Here is a 20,667-nt window from a genome sequence, read left to right on the forward strand (position 1 = left end):
CGGGCGCCTGGGTGGCTCAGTTGGTTAAGCGACTGCCTTCGGCTCAGGTCATGATCCTGGAATCCCAGGATCGAGTCCCACATCGGGCTCCCTGCTCGGCAGGGATTCTGCTTCTCCCTCTCCCGCTCCCCCCTCTTGTGCTCTTTCTCTCTCTCACTCTCTCTCTCAAATAAATAAATAAAATCTTATAAAAAAAAGTGTTCTTTCACAACTGTTAGGTTTTCAAATTCTTTGGGGGCATCATTTACTGGGGCTTGCAGAGAAAGAGAAGATAAATGCTTGTGGTTAATCTTCTATGTTTAACCAGACTCCCATGAAATGATCTTATTGCCACTTATTCACACATTTAGCAATATTATTGAAGAACACTGATTAAACATAGTGAATTTAAAAAACCTATGAAATCCCACCAAAATGAAAGTGAAGAGTTTTTGTGGGTGTAGGTTTTTATTTGTTTGTTTTAATATAAACCCTCACTTGTAGATAAAATGGGAGCAAACCATTTTAGAATCTGGAAACAAGATAGATAATGTTGGCTCATTTAGTATATAAAGAACACTGAAACCGATGTTGGGGGCAGGGCAAGAATGAGCCAACCGCAATCTTACTTTTACCATGGAACCTCAGAAAGCTTCAAAAATTAGTCATTCCAACCAGGCACCTTGTAAAGGAGAAGTGCAGTTTGGCCTAAAATCAACAATAGTAACTGAAAGTCTATAGTCACTCCAGATTAGGGTCATGAGGTTTAACAAGTAACAGTGTGTATGCCCAGTTAAATTTGAATTTCAGGTAAACAATCATTCTATTTTAACTCATAAATTATATAGGAAAAAGCACTGTTTATCTTAAAGTCAGATGTAACTGGGTGTCTTGTAGTATTTCAGATCCCTTCCCCCACCCAGCATGGAGTGGAGACTGCCCTCCTCTTTCAGACAGAAGGTTACAAACTTACTCCTAGAAGTGATCCAGAAACAATATGGACATTTGACTACCAGACCCAACTGACTATTTACTGAAAAATGGGGATTGACTCAAGTCTCTAGTGGAATGGTGAGTCCACTCCCCACCACATCCTGTCTCCTTCCCCAACTTGTCAAAAGCCAGGCTTACAAGTCTCTGACAGGACATTACTTTGGGTATATGTTGAGCCCATTATATCAGGAAAGTCCTGTTTCTTGATTAGAGCTTTGGCAATCTAGATTTCTTTCCAAGAAACTGAACTGAGACCTGTACCTGTACTAAGGATGGGGCCCCTCAATTCTCCCAACTACCTAAACCCACACCAGGCAAGAAGCCACCCCTCCCCAGGGCCCACAGACCCTGTAAACTTTTTGGGAACTCACTCTTTAAATATTAGTCATCAGCTAAGACACACCAGATACTTAAGGAACAACTTTCATGTGAAAGACAAAGATCAAAACACAAATATTAAAAAGGGTAATTGGAGGAAAGAAGAGCAATTCAAGGATCAGAAAAAAAAAAGAAAAACTTTAAAAAAATTACAGTCTTCAGAGACAATATTCAACTCACTAATTCCTGGGGATAAGAAGGAAATGAGGTAGAAAAGGAAGACTCAAGAAAACTAAAACTCTTACAAATTAGAAATACGATAGCAGATATAAAACCTTCAACTTGCCACTTTCTAAGGAAATATTCCAGAAAATGAAAAGTAAAATAAGATGAAGCTATGAAAATAGGAGAAATGATAAGTCTCCAATATCTACTAACAGAAGTAGCAGAGAGAAAAGAGAAAACAGAAGAAGAATCTTGCAACATAAATGAATAAGAAAAAATATAAAGTCAAATTCTCATAACTGAAGAACACGAGTTTCTCGATGAATGAGCTCAATATGCACCCAGGATAATGGCTGAAAAAATAAAGGAACCATGCCAAAGCATATTATCACCAAGTTTCAAAAGCAATCTCATTTGTCAACATCAGTATTGGAAGACAGAAGAGAATGTAGTGAGGCTCTCACAGTACGGAGGAAATGTAATTTCCAACCAAGAATTCTCTAGAGATAAACTATGAAATAGGTGTAAGCCCAGACTAAAAACAAGCTTAGATGTGTAAGTACTCACACATTTACTTTCCAAGTATTCTTTTTAAGGAGGCTATGAAAGGAGTGCTTCTGCAAAATGAGGAAACAAATCAAGAACAAGCAAGATCTGATATCCAAGAAATAAATAATTCATTACAGGAGAGAAGTGGAGGGAATTCCCCAATGATGGCTAAGGCAATATGAGGACAACAGGTGTAGAGTCAATCTGGAGAGCACCATCCCACACTAGAGAGGAAGAGGATGAAGAGGAAGAGCACCTGGAGGGGAGTCTCCAAGAAATAAAAATGGACAGATTAGAGTTTAGTAGCTGAAATTTGGGGAGGGTATTTTGAGAGGATATTTGAAAGAAAGCTTGTATACAAACAGATATTAGGTCCCTGGAAAATGGAAAGTGGGGGGAGCAGGAGACGTGGGGAGGGACAGGAGAAGGAGAGGAAGAGTGAGAGAAGGAGTGAGAAGTGAAAGAGGGGAGGAAGAGGGCAGAGGAGAGGGATCAGGGATTGATTCAATTTCAACTCCAAGGAAAAGAAAATGACCAGAAAATAAAATGTAAACCCAAATTGACTAAAGGAAAGTTAAATTCAACATTGCTTGGCTCAGCAATAAATACTTAAATAACTATTTTTCAGTAAAAATTACGGCATAACTATATTGGGAGGATGCAAGAAGAGCTTGATATGAGTGTGCATGAGTAAGAGTATATGTGTCTGTGTGAGAATGTGTGTGTTTAGAGAGTTTTAAAAAGCAAAATCCCATTTTACAAAGCAGAGTGAGTAAAATCCGATCTAAAACTGAAACAGAAATTAGGAGTATTTAGTGGTGACTGGGTGGCTGAGTCGGTTAAGCATCTGCCTCCGGTTCAGGTCATGATCCCAGGACCCAGGGATCCAACCCACATATCTGGCTCCCTGCTCAGAGGGGAGTCAGCTTCTCCCTCTCCCTCTGCTCTTCCCCCCATCACTCATACTCTCTCTCTCAAATAAATAAACAAAATCTTAAAAAAAAAAAAGAAATTAGGTGTATTTAAATGTTGTTTTGAAATACTTCAGCTCATATTAGAAACAAAAAACCTCTAAGAGTTGAACATGATTTGCATCCGGGATTGGTACTGAGGAGGGGTGGGACAGGGAACTGCTTTTTAAGTTATAAAGCTTTGATAGCTATTTGATTTTTAAATGATGTACTTAAAAATTTATAAAATAATATATATTATACATATTTTCTCCTCTTGGATTCCTTCCCTTGCCAGGGATTTTGAGCATACCAGTGAGATACACCAGTTTCTTCTTGAAGCTAATTTTTTTGCTGACTTGGCGCAGCACCAAGTAGCCTGCATTGTCTTGTTTTCTAGTTTTTATACATCTTGGTGTAGTTCACCTATAGTTCATCGGTCCACAGAGATATAAATCTATAAACCTCATGTTTCTTTTGTGTCTCTTGCCAACAGACAGAACCATGCTAACCCCTAAAATGCACTCAGATAACGCCTATTATTGAGTCTGCTGTTCTACTGTTTGGAACAATGTTCTACCTGAAACCCAGACAAGGCTAAAATAAAAAGGTAAACATATCAAAGAAAGGTTCTAGGAAATCTCCCTTCAATTTGAGAGAGAGGATCCATTGGATCTGATAGTATAGTAATAGCACTCTACAGGTCCATGCTAGGGATCATTTCTCTACAGTCATCTACTGAGTTGGTGACCAACAGCATCCAGACCCTGAAAACCCCATTCTAAGAGCTAGGGCAATGGAGACCATAAATGGGAAGGTCACCTCCATCCCAGTCACGAAGCTAAGGCTAGGTTTCAGATTTCTGGATTCCACTTGAATTTTAAAACAATACAAATAAAATCATTGGGTCTAGAATAATGATGAACATGAAAGGCTATGATTGGCACCTATAAAACTTTCAAGGATGTGAATTAGATCAAAACAAATTTATGTACAAAATACTGGGTTTTTAGAGCTGTGAGGAATCCACTGATGCTTGGAAGAGCTAAGTTAAAACAATTTAAACAAAATGCCATGTTACACAGCAGGAAATAAAGTTTATGGAACTCATTACTTTAAAAAGTGAAACAGGAATTATAGTTCCTAAGGAGGTTTAAATAAATTCATACATGACTGATCTGTAATGGGTTATTCATGAAAATTAGATTATATTTTCAAGCTAAACGTTGGAGGATAACGCTAAAGAAAAACGGTAACAACAAAAGTAACAATAAAATAATAATACTACTTATTGGATGCAGTGAACCACTCTAGGTACTTTATAATAGATTATCTTATTTAATTCTATAGCAACTAGCAAGCTATTATTCCCCGTATTTTACAAATGAGCAAAAGGAATCTCTAATCAGTTCATGATGGGTATTTGATTTTGACCAGTCCAAGGATATATGTTCTGGGATAAGGTAAGCTCCTATGATTGTTGGTCCTGAATGGAAAGGACCATTTTTCAAGGGCAAATGAGTCAACAATATCACTACTCTCCAAGGACTTATAAGGTGAAATCTGGTAAAGGAAGAGTAAAGATCAAAAGTGAACAGTGCAGCCTGAGGAGTGTGTGTGTATAGGATGAATACATGTCCCGGTTTGCCTGGGACAGCCCCAGAGTAACTATTACGACAACTCTCTGTCACTCTGGCTGAGGAATAAGGAAGAACTGTAATATTTGGGTACTGAGTAAACAAATATACTTCAAGTTTATCCCTTAAGTAATTACATAATATAAACGTAAGAATATTAAAAAAATATTGTATGTTTATATTAAAACATATCCTCAACAAGGCAAAATTTCTCAAAATATGAGTCTCGGGATTCTTACCACATCACCATCTCCAGTGCTAATTCAACCTCACAATCTTTGACCCTTCCCCATTGCATATTTTTATCTTCCTCCCACAGTAAAAATCTTGGATTCCAACAATATTAACACAATTATGCATTTGTTCAATTCTGTGATTTGTTCAACACATCAAATAATTTCTAGAATTGCTACATCCATACCACTAAAAAAAAAAGACCCCTAATCTATTAAAAAGAATTCAAGATCTGTTTGCACCCCTTTTCTCCCCTACCCTAAGTCAAAGTTTCATGTTAAAAAATTATTTGGTTCAGCACTTTTCCCCCCACCTTTCAGTGTGGTTATGTTATTTATGTGAAACTTAGTAAGTTTTATTTGTATATTGGCATTTAGACTTAGATATTTCTTTTTTTAAACTCCCATCTTGGTTTAATTTGTTTGACTCTGTAGATAACATTAATGTGCTTCTAAAAGTCAAAACTGTTCAAAAATTATATTCAGAAAAATGGCATGCTCTCTTCTTTCTTCCACTCTGTATGGCTCCCTCCTACTCCCCCCTTACCTTCCTGCCACCACTTACCCTACTTGTGGATAACCAATTTTACTGCTTTCTGTGTTTGCTATGTTTCTTTATGCAAAAATAAGCACTTTGCTTTTTTTTCCTTAACATATATCCTAAATATAACATTCCATCATTTCATGGAGATCTTTCTCATTCTTCTTTTTTTTTTTTTAAGATTTTATTTATTTATTTGACAGAGAGATAGAGAGAGAGCACAAGTAGGCAAGGAAGCAGGCAGATGGAGAGGGAGAAGCAGGCTCCCCGCAGAGCAGGGAGCCCAATGCGGAACTCGATCCCAGGACCCTGAGATCATGACCTGAGCCGAAGGCAGCCGCTTAACCGACTGAGCCACCCAGGCGCCCTCTCATTCTTTTTTAAAGCTGCATGATACACCACCGTGTATAAGCCAAAGGTTATTCTATCAATTTCCTATGTTTGAGCACATCGATAGTTTCCAGTTATTTTGCAGTTACAAATAACACTGCAATGGATAATATCAGATACGTATATTTTTGTATGGTTAAATGCATACTTTGTGGTAACTTCCTAGAAGTGGAATTTTTAGTTCAAAAGTTAAATGCATTTGTGGGTTGGTGAGATATAGACAAATCTAGCCATGTGCCAGTTACACATGTTTTAATTGCAGAGACTTTATAATATATCCCGTTCATCTCTTAGGGCTACTTCTTCACAGCTCCTCTTTTCCTGTATTTCCTTAGGGTTTTTTTTTTTTTTTTTTCTGTATTTCTCTTTTTCATATAGACTCTCGTATTGACTGACTAGCTCCACAAAAGCTCTTTTTAAAATTAAGATCATATTGTCTAGAAAGAAATGACATCTTAATGATGCCAAGTCATGCGAACCAAGAAAAGAGGTCTGTCCATTTACCCAAATCTACTTTTGTGTTGTTCAGGAGCATCTAACAGTCTTCTGCAGATATGTTTTGATAAATTTTGTCTTACTGATTATTCCTAAGTATGTCATCTTTATATTTTCGTTATTGTAAATAACAACTTCTCTTCCATTATATTGTCTAACTACTTATTATTTGTATATGTGAAACCTATTAATTTTTGAAGGTTTATTTTATATCTTGCTGCAATGCTAATAGGGACATAAAAACAAACATGCACACAATTGCACAGCATTCACAAAGGTCTATTTCATTATTGGGGGGTAACATATTTAACAGTCAAATACATTTAAGTAACATATAGGGGACTGCATGACTGCAGCTTTGGCAGCTAGATTAGATCACCAATTCACCTAGAACCCAGCTAACGAGTAACTGTCTAAATACTTGAAGTACAGTTAGATCAAACTTTGTTCTGATCACCTTCTTGGTCAAGCTGGAAATATACAAAGGTGAAATCTTCTGATATCCCTTCCCAGAGGTTTCTTTGAGCTAGATTAGGCCTCTAGCCACAGAACAAGCCCAAGTTTGGGGTTTCCAGCATGAATGCTCTTCCCAGCTACCAGAGCAGAGAGTATAAACTTGACCTCAGGCCTCAGAGTCTGAGCCCACTCCAATTAAATTAGAGTTGTTGACTTTTGCAGAAATGGAAGCAGTAGGATCCAACTGGTACTTGGCTGTAATGCCAAAGCAAGTGTAGCTGGTACCTGATGTCCAAGCAAGGTTTCCTGAAGTGTCAAGATCTTCACATACTTTCTGCTAATTGATCCCAAATTCTGTCCCATCATTAACATTAGTGTGAAGCTGGAAGTCCCCAGTCCTGCAGCCCATTGCAGAGTTATTTCTTGTCACCTTTGATTTGGCACTGTCAAAAGGTCTTCTGATCCCCAGCAAGACAGCCCTCGTAACCAAAGATAGCTAACCAAACAAAATCAAAGTCAACATCACAACCAAGGTTTATTAGCTCCCTCTTGTAAGAAGACTTGATTTTACCACTTGCTCGTGTTGGGTGAAAAGGGTATTAAATACTAGCTTCAAACTTTGATAAATCTGGTCTTCAATTGCAATTTCTGTTCCCAGAGAGTTACCCGTGTTCCATTTTTCTGTGAAAGTCAGACCAGACCCACACCATTTATATTTGGTCTCCGCTGTTCCACGAACTTTACGAGTGTCTGTATTAGATGAACCAGATGTTGAGAATTCCACACCACTGCATGACTTTGTTTTCACATCCGGTTTCACCAACCCAAAACCAAATCCTCTGCTGGAAATATCTCTGGCAGCTTTCCAAGGTCAGCATACGATGGAGGATATGCATTGGCCACGTGGGGCTGTGTCCATAGGTGGCCATGGGAAGGCAAGGCCAGGGGAAGAGTTGATCCGGTGGTCTCCTGAGAGGGGCAGCCACCACTCTGTTTACTGCTGAGTCCCCTCAGCTCGGTCAGGGGCTCAGGGACTCAGGGTTGGGCTGCAGCTTCCACAGCTGGAGGGTGAAGGAAAATGTCTTTTTTCTTCACCACTGCCTTTTTGTTCTTGTTAGATATTTCTTGTGTACCATTTTAATTCCCTTCTTGTTTCTTATATTTATTTTCTTAAGGGTTGCCCTGGGTATCCCATATATTCTGTTATGTACTATTTTCACAATCACTAATTTTTCTTCAATTCTCTTATTTTGCTCTGCAGCTTTTCTTTCACTCAAAAGTTTGATAAAAAATGTTTATTTTTTTGTTGTTGTTTTCAAAGTGGACATCCTTTTATTTCAAAATTTTCTAATTAATGGATTTTGTGTTTGGCTTGCATTCTAATAAAAATATTTTTCCTAATATCTCTAATTTATCAAACTTATGGTGGTTTTGTTTGTGATCCTACATATGATCAACTTTCTTATGAACAATCCATATATATTTGGAAAGAAGGCATATTCTCTCCCATCGGGGCGATATATATATATATAGATCTATCTATCTATCTATCTATGGTCTATCTTATTGATATTTTATTATGTTCTTTAGATCTTCTAATCATTATTTTTTCACTGATATCATTTGAGAGTGACGTATCCTATTACTGTTTTTTTTTAGTCTATTTCTCCTTGCAATTTCTTTATTTATTTTGTGTTTTATATAGGTTATTTCTCTATTATTTGGTGCAGACATAATTATAACTGTCAAATATTTATTGTGAGCTGTAGCTTTCAGCATTATAACATATATATATATATATATATATACACACACACACATATATATATGTTTTCTTCAATACTTTTGCCTGAATTCAATATTCAATTCTGTTTGATATCAAGATTGTAATTTCTGCTTTCATTTTTGTTTTCCTTTGCCTAGTACAGATTTGCCACATGTTTCTTTTTAGCTTTCCAGATATTTACATTTTAGGTATATTTCCTGTATACAGAATAATTGGGTTTTGTGTCATTAGCCAACTTGAAAATCTACTTTACTTAAGTAGGTAACTTAGTCTGTTTAGGCTATTATAATGGAATACCATAGACCGGGTGGCTTATAAACAACATAAATTTATTCCTCACAGCTGTTGCAGAGACTGGGAAGTCTGAGATCAAGGCCCTGGAAGATAGAGTGTCTGGTGAGGGCCCATTACCTAGTTCATAGACATCTGTCTCCTTATGGAGGGAGCTCTCTGGGGACTCTTTTATAAGGACATGAATCCCATTCATGAGGGTTCCACCCTCATGACTTAGTCACCTCCCAATGTATCTTAAACCATCCAAATACCATCACATTGGAAATTAGATTTCAACATATAAGGTTTTCTTTTTTGGGGGAGGGGGGCATAAATGTTCAGTTTATAGCAGTAGGTGAATTAAAACCTTTTACCCTTATCATAGGATTGTTATGTTTGACCTCAAAACTACCATATAATTTATGTTATGGGGACATCTGGATGGCTCAGTCCATTAAGCATCTGTCTTCGGCTCAGGTCATGATCCCAGGGTCCTGGGATCAAGTCCCACATGGGGCTCCTTGCTTGACGGGGAGCCTGCTTCTCCCTCGGCCTGCCGCTCCCCTTGGTTGTGCACGCGCTCTCTCTCTCTCTCTGACAAATAAATAAATAAAATCTTTAAAAAAATAAAAATATGTTATGGTTACTGATTATATTATATTTACAATATTTTTCTATGGAGTTTTCCTTGCCATTTTAAAATATATTTTAGTATCTAGTAAGTGTGTATTTTTTTTCCAGTGGTTACATTTGTATTCTTCCCCTTAATCTTATCTTTAATCTTAGTTTTTCTTAATTTTTTACAGTATGGTTTTAATCTTTTACTATTTGGTTGTAAATAGTAGTTTTGACTCTCACCTAGTAACCTTATATAAGTCAATGATGTTATTCCATTTTCTCCTCTTTTCCTTCACCTAGTTGTCTTTAGTTATATCCTTTCATCTTTCCCAGAAAAGATAACATTTACCTACTACTATTCCACTCATAACTCTACATTGTTTTAGTCTTCTTACCTCTATAGTACTATATGTGATTGTGTACATATATACAACATATGTGCATAAACACACTAACATATATAATACATAATAATGCAATTAATATATAATGTCTATGTATGTATATATAATATATAATAAATATATAATATGTATATACACATGTACATCCACATGCATACACATACACATTACTATGTGTTGAAGTTCACTTGGTTATCTTTTTTTTAAAAGATTTATTTATTTGAGAGAGAGATAGCATGCATGCGAGTGGTGGGGAGGGGCAGAGGGAGAGGGAGAGAGAGAATCTCAGTAGGGAGCCTGATGAGGGGCTTGATCTCACGACCCTGAGATCATGACCTGAGCCAAAACAAGAGTTGGATGCTTAACCGACTGTACCACTCAGGTGCCCCTACCTGGTTATCTTTTGTTTGGATGAAGTTCATGCTTCAGTAGAATTCTGAGATGGAGTTCTTTGATGGAGTTATTGTATTCTCGAATCTGTTTTTTGTAGCATATATATACAAAGGACCACTTGGCTGGATAAAAAAACAAAACAAAACCTTGACACTACTTTTTCTTTGAGTTTCTTAATAAAGCTCCTTCATTGTTGCCTTGCTGTCTGTGTTGCTGTTGAAAAGTCTGGCACCTGCTTCATTTCTTCTTTTTATCCTCTTAAAGAATTCATTTTTTGTCTGGGAAATATGTGGATTTTTTTTTTTTGTCAATAAAGGCCAATTTTGAAAGATTTTCTCAGAGTTCATTGTTCTAGATCAGTTTTATCAGGTATACAGTGGGACATTTAAAATTTGAAATTTAATTTATTTCTATGTCTTGGATTAACTTTAAATATTTTTTTTCTATTGGTTTGTTTAGTTTTTCCAGGGACACCAATTTTATGTTTGTTAGACTTTCCTTGCTTAGTTTTCATTATTTCTTTCTCTCTGAACTTTTCTTTCTTCATTTCATTTTCAATCTTCTGTTTTCATGTCTTTCTTCAATATCCCTCACTAAATTTTCATTTACATATTCACCCTTGCACATGTTGTAATTTGTTCTCCACTTATGAGATGGTTCTATTTTTGTCTTCAATTTTTTCTCCTTAATTTAATGCACTCATCTATTCTCATTTCCTCCCCTCTCCCTACCTCTTGCTTTTCTTTTTGGTCCATTTGTGTTCTGAGATTTTCCTTTCTTCCTTCTTTCCTTCCTTCCTTCTTCCCTTCCTTCCTTCTTCCCTTCTGTCCTTTTCTCTTTCTTTCTTTCTTTCTTTCTTTCTTTCTTTCTTTCTTTCTTCTTTCTTTCTTTCTTTCATTTTCAAGTTTTTATTTAAATTCCAGTTAGTTAACACATAGTGTAATATTAGTTTCAGGAGTAGTGAGATTTGCATTTCTAATTCTAGCTGTGTGTTTATTTTCTAAACCTCCCAAAATTTTTCTCAGGATATTTACTTTAATTTGGATAATTGTGCAATCATTTTCTTCTGTTTTGTTTTTGGTTTAGGGAGGAGCATTTTAATCAACTGTTTTTATTCATATTTTCTGCCTTCATATTTTACAGTGACCTTGTTGGAGTTTGATTTTTTTTTTCTTATTCCAAGGCATTTTTTTTGGATAGGTTATCTAATTTAAGACTGCTCTCCTCTGCTATCATCCACAAGTCCAGTTACTTTAATATATGATGCATAGGAGGTGGAGGGAGAAATAAAAAGTGATTTTGCATACCTGGTTTCTCTTTCGCTTATTTAAGATTCCTAACAACCCCCCACCCCTTACCTCCTTCTTTTGCATCTCCAAGGAGCACCACTCCTTTTCTCTTTATCTTTTTCACTCAAAAAAGCAACATCACTAGGAGGCACCACCTCTGGTTCCAATAATAAGTAAGCAACCTCCCTGTAGTCAATTCTGTGAACAACCGTGTTTGCCACATTCCAGAATTTATTATTTATTTATTTATTTATTTATTTATTCATTTATTTTTGCACAGAGTGTTGTACTTTTTCTTTCTGAGGTGATTCATTTATGTCTTCCACTCTGCTCTTATCTTTTCCATGTCATCTTTTAAGCCTCCCTCTCACCCGTCTTTCATTTTCACAGGCTATGACTATGGTGGAAACTCTTTTGCAACTTAATGTTAATTTCTCTATCGAAAAGCAATTTGAATTTTCTGTCTCCTAAAAAATGTCAAATATGTGGATCATGTCTTTCATTTCTGTCCCTTGTTGAACTTACAGGTTTTAATGAGGATATCTGGAGATATTTAGATTCAGAAGGCTACTATTATGTTCAAGGATGATAATTTTCAAAGGACATAGACTTTGAAGACAATTGGAATTTTAATAGAATTTAAAGAGACTGTATCCTGCATAAAGAAAACTGTGTAAGCAAAACTATGGAATAGGGTAAATTTAAAGGGATATGTCAGAAATAATTTGATAGTTTTATAGACTAGGTTACCTAAAATAACAATAAAACTAGAAAGATTGGCTGAGTTTAGATCTCAGAGGATTCAAAGTACTATGATGAAGAGAGTGGAATTTATTTATTTTTATGCAGAGATGAATCTAAATGGGGGTGGGAAACAGGTTGTTTATTGGTAGCTTACCAAATATAATTTGTTTCAGCAGGGAAATTACAATTTATAGTTAACCTACTATATTCCAAGTGCAATTCACTACATTATTTCATTTAACTTTTACAAAAACTCATGAGGTAAATAATTGGAATTATTAGAAAGTTAAATAAGTTGACATAGGTAAAATATTGGATTTACAGACTAAGCCTAGGTTGTCATGATTCTCAAGCCCATATGCTTTCCTCCAACACCACACTGCCTTCCTAAATCCACAAGGATAAGGGATGAACCAGAATAGAGGGGAACTGGGGCAAAAGCCTGACCTAGAAATTGGTTAGCAGGACAGTAACAAAATCAGTTTATCTGATGTGGAATTGTCAACTTATAAAAAGAAATGGGGTACATTTTAGCACAAAAATAAGTAGGAACTGGCAACAGAACATTGTAGCACTTAGGAGTATGAGTTCTAGAAACAGATGGCCTGGGTACAAATCCTGCTCCATTATTAAATGTGTGACCTTGGGAGAATTATTTATTATTTCATTGCTTCAGTTTTTTTATCATGTTAAAAATGGGACTATCCAGCCAGAGAAGGACAAATACTGTATAATTTGACTCATGTGGAACTGAAGAAACCGAACAAATGAGCAAAGGAAAAAAGGAGAGAGAGAGGCTAACCAAGAAACAGAGTCTTAACTACAGAGAACAAACTGATGGTGACCAGAGGGGAGGAGGATGGGGGAATGGGGGAAATAGGTGATGGGGATTAAGGAGTGCACTTGTCAAGTGAGGAGCACCGGGTGATGTATGGAAGTGTTAAATCATTATATTGTACATCTGAAACTAATATAACACTCTGTGTTAACTAATTGGAATTCAAATAAAAACTTTAAAAAATAAATAAAAACGGGACTATCAATCTCAAATGGGTTGTTGTGTATCTCAAATAAGTGAAACCTTAAATGGTGCCTGGAACATAGTAAGTATCAATAAACACTGCTTACTACTACTACTACTACTACTACTATTACCATTATTATTTTCATTGCCATTAATGATTAGAAATAAAAGAATATAAAATGCTCCAAAATCTCCAAGTTTTATATTTTTAGGTGACTGGAAGGATAGAGGTATGCTGAAGGACTGAATAAAAATCTAAAAAAAGGAACTCATTTATGGGGGAAAACAATTTCTTTTGGGAGGGGAAAGTATGCCTTAAATAGCTATAACTTTTCTGAAGATTTCTACAATCTGCTAAATTTCTTTCTATGCAGAGGATTTCTATACAGGCATTTTCTCAATAAATAGTGTTTCCTGATATTATTCTCTAACATGCTGATACTGATATTGAACTGGTTTCTTGGACTTGGAGATCAGTCCCCACCAATCAGCTCCCCAGCTGAAACCTTTTGAGTTTTACCTGCTACCTTCTAGTCTGTACTCAGCTGCCCTTCTTTCTTATTCACCTGCATCCTTGCCATAGCTCAGCAGCTGGGAATTCAGTTTGTACTTTCACTGAACCACAAATGCCAGATTAGAGATTTCAAGAGTCACAAAACATGCCTGGAGTAAACACACATGTGTTTGTATGGCATATGGGTTACTTAGATTTCAAAAAACTGAGATTAAAAAATTGTGATATTGTGACAAGTAAATCAAATCATCTATTTTGCATCCCTAATCTCCTTTTAAAGCACAACTACTGAGCATCCACTAATGTTTTACCACATACCAAGTTTGATACTTGGAACATGTAATTGAATAGGAGACCGTTTCTGCCCTCAAAAAGCTCCTGGAAAGATGGTGGTATGTGTAAGAAAATCACTCATCACAATACAGTGTGATGAGGATCGTATATAAAGTGCTAGGAAAGTATAGGAGAAGCCCTAACATAGTCTAGCACAGACAAGGAGAAGGCTTCCTGGAATTGCTGACCTTGGAGGTGGTGGGGCTAGAAGGATGAAGTTCCACATGGAGCATCTAGCATGTGCACAAGAACCGCATTTAAGTGGCAACTGCTGGTCTATGTAGTCGGAAGGGTAGGAGATGGGTCTGAAAAGGGGCCAGATTGTAGCCAAACTAAATGTCAGAAGGAGGGCTTTGGCATTGTTCTGATGGGGAAAGAAAGTCACTAATGGGTGTTAGGGTGGGGGATGGGGAATGGGGGTGATAACCAGGTTTGCATCTTAGAAGGATTCCTGTTGAGCAACCCTGTGGACTGGGTATTGAACTGTGTCTGCAGTATCGCTGCATTCAAGTTCCCACATGCACTTGAGCACCCAATCAATGAGACTAAACCAATCATGAGTTCTTACTTCTGTGTTACAGATCAAAAGGCAGGTTGTGGATGAATTACCCAAATTACTTTGCCAACGTAAGGCAGCAGCCAGTCTGAGCCCTGAACTATATCCCAGCTAGCAGAGGGTCAAAGAGCCTCTTAAGTCAATTTCCTATAATCTTCAAGTAAGTGCAAAATTTGAAAAGCTTCCCCAAATGAGTTGGTTTTAAAAATTGAGCTGCATTCACTGTAGAAGTTAAGTTTAGGTTTTCTTAGGATTGAGTTTGCTGTGTGTACCTTTACTGCTCTTGACTATGTCTTATTAATGTTGGCAAAGAAAAGATGAACTTTTTCTTCACTGACATTGTCATGCTTTTTGGGAAGATAAAAGAACAGCACGGGGTGAGGTTGGGATGGCAGGTAAAGGAACTGTAGTAAGCAACTCACAGACTTGAATGATGTCTGGATAAAATTCAAGAACTCTAAACAGCTTCTAGTCCCTTTGCTAAAAATGATGGAAATTTGGTAGCCTGGATCTTGGAGTACAGAGTTAAATCCAGTTCCAAAACTCATCAGCTCTATGTGTCTAAGTAAGTTACTCCACTTCTCAGAGCCTGAGTCTGGGGCACATTGTTCTCAGACACAAGAGGGGAATGATGTGTTGCTCTTTAAAAGGGCCTTTATTTCCTTAAACTGTTAGCCTTTCCTGATACTTTACTCATAATCAGGATCCCATAACCTAGAAGGTGTGGTTCGAGTCCCTTTGTCCTTCCTTCTTTGGCTTCCACAACAGAGCCATTGGCTCCACCTGTCCAAGGACTCAGCCTGCTCTGCCAGGGTTCCATTGGCTATTGAAACCACCAGCCAGGAAATTTCTTGGGATACAAAAAAACAAACAAACAAAAATGGTGACATCAATACTTACAGGTCCCCATGGGCTTAGCCACGGCTTCTGACAGTACAGAAAAAACAGGACAATTAGTGTCCCCACAAATGTCCAACTTTAGTGATAGACTAATGCCTTTTAAAAAAAGTAATTATCTTTGTAGCCTGTGTTGACACAGACAGGGCTTTCTCTAGAGGCCACTGGATTCCAGAAATATGTAACATGTCCATTTAGGAACTGAAGTGTAATCTTTTCATGCCACAAATCTTTTTTTTTTTTTTTTTTTTTTTTTCCCCTAGGTGAAAAGCTCAGAACTTTCCTACTATAATCCTCGCTGGACAAATGGGGAAAGAAAATGAGCCACATATTCATGAAGTTAGTATGCTTTACCAAAGAGTAGCAAATGTACAACTCTTTTTTACAGCCCAAAGGATCAAAGGAGTTATACCAAAATATCCCAGACAACTTTTCTTTGTCATAGGGTTTTAGTCTTCTGAGATGCCAGGGAACGAGGCTTATTGGAGGGTTGGGAGGATATTCAAGTGTACTCTAGAAAGTACAAAAACACAGATCATCCTACTGAGTAAATACCCAGCTACCTCTGCAAAAGAATACTTCTTTTATCTCTTTATTTGAAGATAGGATTTTCTTTTTTAAGTCTTGGAATTCAGGAGACTTTCAGTAAAATTCAGAAATACTTATTCTTTCATGGAACTCCTCACAGGTTATACCTAAATCCCACTGAAGAATTCTGATTATACTTCAAGAGAGCTCTTGGACTTTTTAAGGGTGGGCTTAACTCTCATCTTTGCAAAAGGACAGTGTTCCCATGGCAATGAGGATGATATCATCAGGACTGGCTCCAGCAATGGGTACAGACCCATTGCTCACCACAGGAATAGATGGGATAAGAGACAACAACATTTTCTGTTCAAACACAGATAGCTTAGGCCAGCTAGGAAGATTAGCCAGGCTATTAAGCCAGGAATTTTTACTCAATGTAAGCCTGATAGATTGTTTAAAATGATTATCCTCTTCACTGTCAACGGTACTCTAAAATAGCAGGAATTCTCTTGTCCTATTTGGCTCCTCCAAGGATATGTAGCCCATATGGGTAGGTGGCAACTTGAATACATTACTGAGATGCTAATATTAGGCTTTTGTGAGCATGAAAAGCTTTCACTCTCTATTAAGCCAAATTACATAAAGCAGGTGCTGGAAAGTCAGCTATAGCGTGCCTTTTGCAGAGGGCTGGAAAACTGACATAAGCTTTGCAGCATGCTATGGCTTTCCAATCACCTAACTTTATTCCCCTAAATAGAAAAGTTATACCCTTTGCAAAATTCTATTATACCAAATCATCCTTCTATACCCATCAGTGTAAGGGAAGCATGAATCCATGCATGATCCCCTTCCCATACTCATCACCATTTTTACTAACATAGGTCTGTGCATAAGCTAGCTTAAAATTAGTGAATCCTTATCTACTAATATATGTCCTTCAATATCCCCACTTTCAAGACTATAATAAATGTATTCACTTGTCAGTCCATCCATCTCTCCATCTATCTCTCCAATATATTGCTTATTTCTTAAGTTTTCGTTGAGTACTGACTATATTCTAGGCACTATGCCATACATAATGCCTAGAATAAATAAAAAGATGAATATTATATAGTTCTCACCCAAGGAAAATGCAAAGTCTGATGAAAGGAATGAATACATAAACAAGTAATTACTATACAACATAATGTTTGAATAGGGGTTTGTACTGAGATATACACAAATAAAGGTATAGTTAACTCTTCTGTGAGAACCAGGGGACACATTACAGAAGAGCTAGCATTTAAGATGGGCCTGTGTCTAGGCTGGGTACAGACCTTGGTAGTTTCTCCAAGATTCCTGGTTCACAAGAGAAGACTGAAAAACAGGGAGCATAGAAGTCAATTAAGGAAAAGTGCAAAAAAGATCCTTAATCTGCCACCCATACCCACTTTTGGCACCTCCCTCCATACACACACACACACACACACACATATCCCTGAGTGCTGTGAGTTTTGAGTTAAGTAGTTAAGGATTAGGCTCACACTAAGCATGTTTCTAGACCCTGTCCACTATCTAGAGTTGGCCCAAGATGGGCACAGTGGTTCTTACCCTTATTTGGATTATAAACTCCTTCAAGAACTTGATGAATTTTCTACAGCTACTCTCCAGAAAAATGCAAAAGCACATTAGATACACAAGTTTGTAAAAAATTTCATGGAATTCCATGAACATTTTAGAGAGGGTCTATGGAGTCTCTGTCAAGAATGTTTAGCTTAAGACCCTGGAATCATATTACTCTTATACTCCCAGAATATCCAACTCTCTTAAATGATAATGGAAAAACCATGGTACAGGGGCAAGTCTTTGCTGGCTTATAGGGTCAAATACATCACTTCTGAGCCATGTAATATTGAATAACTTCCCTAAGCCTCAACTTACTCAACTATATAATGGGGATATTGATCCTCCCTTTCAGGATTCATTATCAACTTTACAGATAACATATATGGAATACCTATCAGAATGTCTGGCATATTATTTCTTTGGCTTTTATTATTACCATGAGTATCAATATTATTATTTTATTATTATCATGAGTATCAGTATCAACATTAGTGTTGTATAACGATAACACTACAATTGTGTTCTAGAAATTCAGGAAGCAAATTATGGTGACCAGACAAGTACATCTGAATTCTTCAGAGATATATCAAACTTATCGTTTAGCTAGAATTCCCTCTGCCCTCAAGATGATTAATAAAAACATTGCAATTATATTCTCAACCCTCTGGGTGGAAAGTATAGTTACCTATATATTCTGTACCATGTTCAATAAATGTTTAATAAAATTATAATACTACTTGGGATTTCTATATTTCTTTCATTTGATAGTCTCTAAGTACTTTGTAGATATTAGTTCATTAATTCTCCAAATTCCACTGAGACTAGGAAGGTAGAAAATGTTAAAGGAGCTTTCTTTGCTCGGTGGTTTTAAAGATATCTCTTCCCTTTATCCCAACTCCAAGCCTCATTGTGCCACTTCCCACCAAATACAATAGGATTTAACCCCTCTTTTTAGCATTAAGGCCTTTCACCAACTCTACCAGTAGACTAGCTTATCCCACTCAACTTTCCTAAGCCTTACTTTCTCCTTCCCCATTATATTACTCAGTTTCTGATTCTCTTTAATAGATTTAGTCTCTACAATGGGTTGGTTCCTTACTAGATCCAGACTAAAGAGAATTATAATAACAAATTAGCAATAATCACAACATCTTCTGTGTATTGCGTGTCAGGCACCAGAGTATGGTAACGGTATTATCTTCTTTGTTTTTCTTTCTTAAAAACCCAATGTATTATTTATCATTATCTCAAGTTTATGGTGAGAAAAAGAGTCCATAAGAACTTAAACAAACTTGGGTGCCTTAGTGGCTCCCAGTCAGTTAAGCGTCTGCCTTTGGCTCAGATCATGATCTCAGGGTCCTGGGACCTAGTCCCGTGATGGACTCCCTGCTCAGCAGGGAGTCTGCCTCTCCTTCTGCCTCTACCCCTCCCCTGCCCCCTGCTTGTGCTCACTCAAATAAATACATAAAATCTTAAAAAAAAAAAGAATTTAAATAAACTCATACAAGGTCACACAGCTGGCAAGCAGCAGAACTGGGATTTGAACCCAGGTATAACTATCTCTAAGGGGCACTTATCTTATTGTTAAGAAGACTTATTATTGGTAGCTATGCAAATTTTCCTAATTCTCATGGTACTGTGGGGAACTTCCTGATTCCTCAGAGCTATGTAGAGACAACCTGTGTGCTTGAGTCTGGAAACATCAGAGGACTTGCTTTGATACCGGGGCCTGCAGTAAGGTGAGCTTTTGTTGAAGCCTTATCAGTTCTAATCTCCATTTATCCTTCTTCCAACCCCTCTCAACCCACCACCTCTTAGAGAATCTGACATGGGAAACCCAAGATTTAAAACTGTGTATCATCCCAGGAGGTCTCCAGAGACAAGCCCAGCCCGGCTCCTGAAAGCCAGAATGGACATCTTAAAGGGACTAACTTCACATCTGAGTCTTACAAAACTGTGCCTCAGACTCTCTTAGGACTTTGAGTCTGGAAGGTGACAAAGGTTCAGTGTCATCAGCAGGACTTTCCAGTCTTTGAAACCCACACATTCACTGAATTTCATATGTACACCATTCCTTCTTTAACTCTCAGTGGAAATCATTCTCTCATGTCAGTTTTTCAATGTATTATTATTCTCCTCACCCCCCTCCTGGAATCTTTGGGGATTTCTTAGACTCTACCATCATTGCAACCCCTCCTCCTTCAGTAGAACTTCTACCATGCCAACTTTCCATTCTAACTGCCAGCAACAGACACTCACATGTCACAAAAAGTATTAGTTGCGCTAGTTAATAAAGAGAAAAACAAACCAAGATATATCAAAGGCTTGCTGTGAGGGGCACCTATATTCCATCATAATCATGTTACTGTTTTGATCTCCACATTAACATTGAAATAACAAACTGTCAGAGACTTCGGTGACTTGCCCAAAGCCACACAACCACTAACTGAAGAAAGAGAATTTAAATCTAAGTCTGACCCAGGCTAGAAAACTTCTTTCTACTCCTCAAACTACCTCATTAACTTATGTGAGAGTCACCCATGCTGGCTCTTGTTATTTATACTAGTTTGTCATCTGAAAGTTGACAGACACCTTTAACTTTGCCTGGTTGAAGGAACCCAAACTTTATGGGAGTAGGCATTGCATTTAAGCCTCCCAGAGCTTGTTCATCCACAAAGAATGAAAGAGTGAGTACCGGTGACTGATGGCAGGGTTGAGGAGAAATCATCCATCAGATAGTAAGAGGGAAGAACAAAATTCTAGAGTCGGGAATGAGAAGGGGTTGCCTGAAAAGATGCATTTTGGGTTATAGTCACTAATGGTAATCCATATGGTAATCCTCCTTCCCACCCCTGTGTCAGCACAGGGACTGCAGATCCAGTTTATCACCATCTTTTCCTAATTTTAAAAATGGGGGGATGATGCCAGAAAGATGTA

General features: G+C 37.3%; 1 pseudogene; it reads right to left on the bottom strand.

Moving 5' to 3' along the window:
* Positions 1 to 6,841: 6,841 nt before the first annotated feature.
* Positions 6,842 to 7,695, bottom strand: LOC110586284 (annotated as a pseudogene).
* Positions 7,696 to 20,667: the final 12,972 nt, after the last annotated feature.

The sequence above is a fragment of the Neomonachus schauinslandi genome, chromosome 11 (genome assembly GCF_002201575.2).
Source record: "Neomonachus schauinslandi chromosome 11, ASM220157v2, whole genome shotgun sequence".
In the NCBI taxonomy this organism is placed as follows: domain Eukaryota; kingdom Metazoa; phylum Chordata; class Mammalia; order Carnivora; family Phocidae; genus Neomonachus; species Neomonachus schauinslandi.